This window comes from Triticum urartu, chromosome 5A, assembly GCF_056163025.1.
Source record: "Triticum urartu cultivar PI428250 chromosome 5A, HENAU_Tu73, whole genome shotgun sequence".
Taxonomy (NCBI): Eukaryota; Viridiplantae; Streptophyta; class Magnoliopsida; order Poales; family Poaceae; genus Triticum; species Triticum urartu.
In genome coordinates, this window is record NC_141877.1 from 647,353,076 (window position 1) to 647,363,235 (window position 10,160).

Here is a 10,160-nt window from a genome sequence, read left to right on the forward strand (position 1 = left end):
TACGAAGATCTTTGTCGGTCAAACCGCATAACAACATACGTTGTTCCCTTTGTCTTTGGTATGTTACTTGCCTGAGATTCGATCGTCGGTATCTCAATACCTATTTCAATCTCGTTACCGACAAGTCTCTTTACTCGTTCCGTAATACATCATCCTGCAACTAACTCATTAGTTACAATGCTTGCAAAGATTATAGTGATGTGCATTACTGAGTGGGCCCAGAGATACCTCTCCGACAATCGGAGTGACAAATCCTAATCTTGATTAATGCCAACTCAACAAGTACCATCGGAGACACCTGTAGAGCACCTTTATAATCACCCAGTTACGTTGTGATGTTTGGTAGCACACAAAGTGTTCCTCCGGTAATCGGGAGTTGCATAATCTCATAGTCATAGGAACATGTATAAGTCATCAAGAAAGCAATAGCAGAAAACTAAACGATCAAGTGATAAGCTAACAGAATGGGTCAAGTCAATCACATCATTCTCCTAATGATGTGATCCCATTAATCAAATGACAACTCATGTCTATGGTTAGGAAACATAACCATCTTTGATTAATGAGCTAGTGAAGTAGAGGCATACTAGTGACACTCTGTTTGTCTATGTATTCACACATGTACTAAGTTTCCGGTTAATACAATTCTAGCATGAATAATAAACATTTATCATGATATGAGGAAATAAATAATAACTTTATTATTGCCTCTAGGGCATATTTCCTTCAACAATATGGTAGTACCGCATCATATTAGTATGTGTCATGTATGGCAATAAATGAGGTCACTATGATACTTCCTCCTTTTTGGTTTATAGGTCTCATCTTTAAAATTTTGTTTTTCCGTTTTATAAGTATCAATTCTGCTTTAGAGATTTCACTACAAACTATATACGGATGTACATACACATATTTTAGAGTGTAGATTCACTCATTTTACTCCGTATGAAGTGCATAGTGGGATCCCTTAGAAGACTTGTATTTAGGAATGGAGAGAGTACTACTTACCATCACACGTTCAAATTGTTGGGTTTCGTAGTAATTTCAAAAAAATTCCTACGCACATGCAAGATCATGGTGATGCACAGCAACGAGAGGGGAGAGTGTTGTCTACGTACCCACGCAGACCGACTGCGGAAGCGTTGACACAACGTAGAGGAAGTAGTCGTACGTCTTCACGATCCGACCGATCCAAGCACCGTTACTCCGGCACCTCCGAGTTCTTAGCACACATACAGCTCGATGACGATCCCCAGGCTCCGATCCAGCAAAGCGTCAGGGAGGAGTTCCGTCAGCACGACGGTGTGGTGACGATATTGATGTTCTACCGACGCAGGGCTTCGCCTAAGCACTACAACGATATGACCGAGGTGGAATATGGTGGCAGGGGGCACCGCACACGGCTAAGGAACGATCACGTGGATCAACTTGTGTGTCTAGAGGTGCCCCCTGCCTCCGTATATAAAGGAGCCAAGGGGGAGGGGGCCGCCGGCCAGGAGGAGGGCGCAGGAGGAGTCCTACTCCTACCGGGAGTAGGACTCCCCCCCCCAATCCTAGTTGGTCTAGGATTCCCCGAGGGGCAAAGAGAGAGAGGGGGGCCGGCCACCTCTCCTAGTCCTAATAGGACTAGGGGAGGGGGAGGCGCGCGGCCATCTTGGGCTGCCCCTTTCTCCTTTCCACTAAATCCCATTAAGGCCCATATGGCTCTCGGGGGGTTCCGGTAACCTCCCGGTACTCCGGTAAAATCCCGATTTCACCCGGAACACTTCCGATGTCCAAATATAGGCTTCCAATATATCAATCTTTATGTCTCGATCATTTCGAGACTCCTCGTCATGTCTGTGATCACATCCGGGACTCCGAACTATCTTCGGTACATCAAAATGCATAAACTCATAATAACTGTCATCGTAACATTAAGCGTGCGGACCCTACGGTTCGAGAATAATGTAGACATGACTGAGACACATCTCCGGTCAATAACCAATAGCGGGACCTGGATGCCCGTATTGGCTCCTACATATTCAACGAAGATCTTTATCGGTCAGACCGCATAACAACATACGTTGTTCCCTTTGTCATCGGTATGTTACTTGCCCGAGATTCGATCGTCGGTATCCAATACCTAGTTCAATCTCGTTACCGGCAAGTCTGGTTACTCGTTCCGTAATACATCATCCCGCAACTAACTCATTAGTTGCAATGCTTGCAAGGCTTATGTGATGTGCATTACCGAGAGGGCCCAGAGATACCTCTCCGACAATCGGAGTGACAAATCCTATTCTCGAAATACGCCAACCCAACATCTACCATTGGAGACACCTGTAGAGCTCCTTTATAATCACCCAGTTACGTTGTGACGTTTGGTAGCACACAAAGTGTTCCTCCGGCAAACGGGAGTTGCATAATCTCATAGTCATAGAAACATGTATAAGTCATGAAGAAAGCAATAGCAACATACTAAACGATCGGGTGCTAAGCTAATGGAATGGGTCATGTCAATCAGATCATTCAACTAATGATGTGACCTCGTTAATCAAATAACAACACTTTGTTCATGGTTAGGAAACATAACCATCTTTGATTATCGAGCTAGTCAAGTAGAGGCATACTAGTGACACTAAGTTTGTCTATGTATTCACACATGTATTATGTTTCCGGTTAATACAATTCTAGCATGAATAATAAACATTTATCATGATATAAGGAAATAAATAATAACTTTATTATTGCCTCTAGGGCATATTTCCTTAAGTCTCCCACTTGCACTAGAGTCAATAATCTATATTATAATGTAATGATTCTAACACCCATGGAGCCTTGGTGCTGATCATGTTTTGCTCGTGGAAGAGGCTTAGTCAACGGGTCTGCAACATTCAGATCCGTATGTATCTTGCAAATCTCTATGTCTCCCACCTGGACTAGATCCCGGATGGAATTGAAGCGTCTCTTGATGTGCTTGGTCCTCTTGTGAAATCTGGATTCCTTTGCCAAGGCAATTGCACCAGTATTGTCACAAAAGATTTTCATTGGACCTGATGCACTAGGTATGACACCCAGATCGGATATGAACTCCTTCATCCAGACTCCTTCGTTCGCTGCTTCCGAAGCAGCTATGTACTCCGCTTCACATGTAGATCCCGCTACGACGCTTTGTTTAGAACTGCACCAACTCACAGCTCCACCGTTTAATGTAAACACGTATCCGGTTTGCGATTTAGAATCGTCCAGATCAGTGTCAAAGCTTGCATCAATGTAACCTTTTACGGTGAGCTCTTTGTCACCTCCATATACGAGAAACATATCCTTAGTCCTTTTCAGGTATTTCAGGATGTTCTTGACCGCTGTCCAGTGATCCACTCCTGGATTACTTTGGTACCTCCCTGCTAAACTTATAGCAAGGCACACATCAGGTCTGGTACACAGCATTGCATACATGATAGAGCCTATGGCTGAAGCATAGGGAACATCTTTCATTTTCTCTCTATCTTCTACAGTGGTCGGGCATTGAGTCTGACTCAACTTCACACCTTGTAACACAGGCAAGAACCCTTTCTTTGCTTGATCCATTTTGAACTTCTTCAAAATCTTGTCAAGGTATGTGCTTTGTGAAAGTCCAATTAAGCGTCTTGATCTATCTCTATAGATCTTTATGCCTAATATGTAAGCAGCTTCACCGAGGTGTTTCATTGAAAAACTCTTATTCAAGTATCCCTTTATGCTATCCAGAAATTCTATATCATTTCCAATCAGTAATATGTCATCCACATATAATATCAGAAATGCTACAGAGCTCCCACTCACTTTCTTGTAAATACAGGCTTCACTGAAAGTTTGTATAAAACCAAATGCTTTGATCACACTATCAAAGTGTTTATTCCAACTCCGAGAGGCTTGCACCAGTCCATAAATGGATCGCTGGAGTTTGCACACTTTGTTAGCTCCTTTTGGATCGACAAAACCTTCTGGTTGCATCATATACAACTCTTCTTCCAGAAATCCATTCAGGAATGCAGTTTTGACATCCATCTGCCAAATTTCATAATCATAAAATTTGGCAATTGCTAACATGATTCGGACAGACTTAAGCATCGCTACAGGTGAGAAGGTCTCATCGTAGTCAACCCCTTGAACTTGTCGAAAACCTTTTGCGACAAGTCGAGCTTTGTAGACAGTAATATTACCGTCAGCGTCAGTCTTCTTCTTGAAGATCCATTTATTCTCAATTGCTTGCCGATCATCGGGCAAGTCAACCAAAGTCCATACTTTGTTCTCATACATGGATCCCATCTCAGATTTCATGGCTTCAAGCCACTTTGCGGAATCTGGGCTCACCATCGTTTCTTCATAGTTCGTAGGTTCATCATGATCTAGCAGCATGATTTCCAGAACAGGATTACTGTACCACTCTGGTGCGGATCTCGCTCTGGTTGATCTACGAGGTTCAGTAGTATCTTGTTTTTAAGTTTCATGATCATCATCATTAGCTTCCTCACTAATTGGTATAGGTGTCGCAGAAACAGTTTTCTGTGATGTACTACTTTCCAATAAGGGAGAAGGTACAGTTACCTCATCAAGTTCTACTTTCCTCCCACTCACTTTTTTCGAGAGAAACTCCTTCTCTAGAAAGGATCCATTCTTAGCAACGAATGTCTTGCCTTCGGATCTGTGATAGAAGGTGTACCCAACAGTCTCCTTTGGGTATCCTATGAAGACACATTTCTCCGATTTGGGTTCGAGCTTATCAGGTTGAAGCTTTTTCACATAAGCATCGCAGCCCCAAATTTTAAGAAACAACAACTTTGGTTTCTTGCCAAACCACTGTTCATAAGGCGCCGTCTCAACGGATTTTGATGGTGCCCTATTTAACGTGAATGCGGCCGTCTCTAAAGCATAACCCCAAAACGATAGCGGTAAATCAGTAAGAGACATCATAGATCGCACCATATCTAGTAAAGTACGATTACGACGTTCGGAAACACCATTGCGCTGTGGTGTTCCGGGTGGCGTGAGTTGCGAAACTATTCCACAATTTTTCAAATGTACACCAAACTCGTAACTCAAATATTCTCCTCCACAATCAGATCGTAGAAACTTTATTTTCTTGTTACGATGATTTTCAACTTCACTCTGAAATTCTTTGAACTTTTCAAATGTTTCAGACTTATGTTTCATTAAGTAGATATACCCATATCTGCTTAAGTCATCTGTGAAGGTGAGAAAATAACGATATCCGCCACAAGCCTCAATATTCATCGGACCACATACATCTGTATGTATGATCTCCAACAAATATGTTGCTCTCTCAATAGTACCGGAGAACGGTGTTTTAGTCATCTTGCCATGAGGCACGGTCCGCAAGTACCAAGTGATTCATAATCAAGTGGTTCCAAAAGTCCATCAGTATGGAGTTTCTTCATGCGCTCTATACCGATATGACCTAAACGGCAGTGCCACAAATAAGTTGCACTATCATTATCAACTCTGCATCTTTTGGTTTCAACATTATGAATATGTGTGTTACTACTATCGAGATTCATCAAAAATAGACTACTCCTCAAAGGTGCATGACCATAAAAGATATTACTCATATAAATGTAACAACCATTATTCTGTGACTTAAATGAATAACCGTCTCGCATCAAACAAGATCCAGATATAATGTTCATGCTCAACGCTGGCACCAAATAACAATTATTTAGGTCTAATATTAATCCCGAAGGTAGATGTAGAGGTAGCGTGCCAACCGCGATCACATCGACTTTGGAACCGTTTCCCACGCGCATCGTCACCTCGTCCTTCGCCAGTGTTCGCTTAATCCGTAGTCCCTGTTTCGAGTTGCAAATATTAGCAACAGAACCAGTATCAAATACCCAGGTGCTACTGCGAGCTCTAGTAAGGTACACATCAATAACATGTATATCACATATACCTTTGTTCACCTTGCCATCCTTCTTATCCGCCAAATACTTGGGGCAGTTCCGCTTCCAGTGACCAATCTGCTTGCAATAGAAGCACTCAGTTTCAGGCTTAGGACCAGGTTTGGGTTTCTTCTCTTGAGTAGCAACTTGCTTGCCGTTCTTTTTGAAGTTCCCTTTCTTCTTCCCTTTGCCCTTTTTCTTGAAACTAGTGGTCTTGTTGACCATCAACACTTGATGCTCCTTCTTGATTTCTACCTCCGCAGCTTTCAGCATCGCGAAGAGCTCGGGAATAGTCTTATTCATCCCTTGCATATTATAGTTCATCACGAAGCTCTTGTAGCTTGGTGGCAGTGATTGGAGAATTCTGTCAATGACGCAATCATCTGGAAGATTAACTCCCATCTGAATCAAGTGATTATTATACCCAGACATTTTGAGTATATGCTCACTGACAGAACTGTTCTCCTCCATCTTGCAGCTATAGAACTTATTGGAGACTTCATATCTCTCAATCCGGGCATTTGCTTGAAATATTAACTTCAACTCCTGGAACATCTCATATGCTCCATGACGTTCAAAACGTCGTTGAAGTCCCGATTCTAAGCCGTAAAGCATGGCACACTGAACTATCGAGTAGTCATCAGCTTTGCTCTGCCAGACGTTCATAACATCTGGTGTTGCTCCAGCAGCAGGCCTGGCACCCAGCGGTGCTTCCAGGACGTAATTCTTCTGAGCAGCAATGAGGATAATCCTCAAGTTACGGACCCAGTCCGTGTAATTGCTACCATCATCTTTCAACTTTGCTTTCTCAAGGAACGCATTAAAATTCAACGGAACAACAGCACGAGCCATCTATCTACAATCAACATAAACAAGCAAGAAACTATCAAGTACTAAGTTCATGATAATTTTAAGTTCAATTAATCAAATTACTTAAGAACTCCCACTTAGATAGACATCCCTCTAATCTTCTAAGTGATCACGTGATCCAAATCAACTAAACCATAACCGATCATCACGTGAGATGGAGTAGTTTTCAATGGTGAACATCGTTTATGTTGATCATATCTACTATATGATTCATGCTCGACCTTTCGGTCTCCATGTTCCGAGGCCATATCTACATATGCTAGGCTCGTCAAGTTTAACCTGAGTATTCTGCGTGTGCAAAACTGGCTTGCACCCGTTGTAGATGGACGTAGAGCTTATCACACCCGATCATCACGTGGTGTCTGGGCACGACGAACTTTGGCAACAGTGCATACTCAGGGAGAACACTTCTTGATAATTTAGTGAGAGATCATCTTATAATGCTACCGTCAATCAAAGCAAGATAAGATGCATAAAAAGATAAACATCACATGCAATCAATATAAGTGATATGATATGGCCATCATCATCTTGTGCTTGTGATCTCCATCTCCGAAGCACCATCGTGATCACCATCGTCATCGGCGTGACACCTTGATCTCCATCGTAGCATCGTTGTCGTCTCGCCAAGCTTGTGCTTCCACGACTATTGCTACCGTTTAGTGATAAAGTAAAGCATTACATCGCGATTGCATTGCATACAATAAAGCGACAACCATATGGCTCCTGCCGGTTGTCAATAACTCGGTTACAAAACATGATCATCTCATACAATAAAATTCAGCATCATGCCTTGACCATATCACATCACAACATGCCCTGCAAAAACAAGTTAGATGTCCTCTACTTTGTTGTTGCAAGTTTTACGTGGCTGCTACGGGCTTAAGCAAGAACCAATCTCACCTACGCATCAAAACCACAACGATAGTTTGTCAAATAGACTCCATTTTAACCTTCGCAAGGACCGGGCGTAGCCATACTTGGTTCAACTAAAGTTGGAGAGACAGTCGCCCGCAAGCCACCTATGTGCAAAGCACATCGGGGAAACCGGTCTCGCGTAAGCGTACGCGTAATGTTGGTCCGGGTCGTCTCGTCCAACAATGCCGCCGAACCAAAGTATGACATGCTGGTAGGCAGTATGACTTATATCGCCCACAACTCACTTGTGTTCTACTCGTGCATATAACATCAACATATAAAACCTAGGCTCGGATGCCACTGTTGGGTTTCGTAGTAATTTCAAAAAAATTCCTACGCACATGCAAGATCATGGTGATGCACAACAACGAGAGGGGAGAGTGTTGTCTACGTACCCACGCAGACCGACTGCAGAAGCGTTGACACAACGTAGAGGAAGTAGTCGTACGTCTTCACGATCCGACCGATCCAAGCACCGTTACTTCGGCACCTCCGAGTTCTTAGCACACGTATAGCTCGATGACGATCCCCGGGCTCTGATCCAGCAAAGCGTCGGGGAGGAGTTCCGTCAGCACGATGGCGTGGTGACGATCTTGATGTTCTACCGACGCAGGGCTTCGCCTAAGCACTACAACGATATGACCGAGGTGGAATATGGTGGCAGGGGGCACCGCACACGGCTAAGGAACGATCACGTGGATCAACTTGTGTGTCTAGAGGTGCCCCCTGCCTCCGTATATAAAGGAGCCAAGGGGGAGGGGGCCGCCGGCCAGGAGGAGGGCATAGGAGGAGTCCTACTCCTACCGGGAGTAGGACTCCCCCCCCCCAATCCTAGTTGGTCTAGGATTCCCCGAGGGGCAAAGAGAGAGGGGGGGGCCGGCCACCTCTCCTAGTCCTAATAGGACTAGGGGAGGGGGAGGCGCGCGGCCATCTTGGGCTGCCCCTTTCTCCTTTCCACTAAATCCCATTAAGGCCCATATGGCTCTCGGGGGGTTCCGGTAACCTCCCGGTACTCCGGTAAAATCCCGATTTCACCCGGAACACTTCCGATGTCCAAATATAGGCTTCCAATATATCAATCTTTATGTCTCGATCATTTCGAGACTCCTCGTCATGTCTGTGATCACATCCGGGACTCCGAACTATCTTCGGTACATCAAAATGCATAAACTCATAATAACTGTCATCGTAACATTAAGCGTGCGGACCCTACGGTTCGAGAATAATGTAGACATGACTGAGACACATCTCCGGTCAATAACCAATAGCGGGACCTGGATGCCCGTATTGGCTCCTACATATTCAACGAAGATCTTTATCGGTCAGACCGCATAACAACATACGTTGTTCCCTTTGTCATCGGTATGTTACTTGCCCGAGATTCGATCGTCGGTATCCAATACCTAGTTCAATCTCGTTACCGGCAAGTCTGGTTACTCGTTCCGTAATACATCATCCCGCAACTAACTCATTAGTTGCAATGCTTGCAAGGCTTATGTGATGTGCATTACCGAGAGGGCCCAGAGATACCTCTCCGACAATCGGAGTGACAAATCCTATTCTCGAAATACGCCAACCCAACATCTACCATTGGAGACACCTGTAGAGCTCCTTTATAATCACCCAGTTACGTTGTGACGTTTGGTAGCACACAAAGTGTTCCTCCGGCAAACGGGAGTTGCATAATCTCATAGTCATAGGAACATGTATAAGTCATGAAGAAAGCAATAGCAACATACTAAACGATCGGGTGATAAGCTAATGGAATGGGTCATGTCAATCAGATCATTCAACTAATGATGTGACCTCGTTAATCAAATAACAACACTTTGTTCATGGTTAGGAAACATAACCATCTTTGATTATCGAGCTAGTCAAGTAGAGGCATACTAGTGACACTAAGTTTGTCTATGTATTCACACATGTATTATGTTTCCGATTAATACAATTCTAGCATGAATAATAAACATTTATCATGATATAAGGAAATAAATAATAACTTTATTATTGCCTCTAGGGCATATTTCCTTCACAAATTTCAAGGTGTATTAAATCACTGCAAGTAAGGATGAATAAAAAAAACTCACCAATGCATGTAGAAGTTCTTGGTCATTTAGCGGTGTATGCATGTGCTCTAATTACACTACTAGAAATCCCCATATTTCCGACGGTGAAATCTAATAGCCGACGGGCCGTCGGTTATTACAGTAATAGCCGACGGTAGTTATAATGGCCGATGGTTAGTGTCAACTCACAAGTATTACCACTAATGCCCGACGGTGAAAATTCACCCCTCGGGTATCCAACTTAATGCCCGGCGGTTCATCGTAAAGCCCGACGGTTTTTCCTACACCCACGGGGATTACATGTAATGCCCGACGGGTTTCCCTACACCCACGGGGATTACATGTAATGCCCGACGGTTAATTGTAATGCCCGACGATTTTTGGT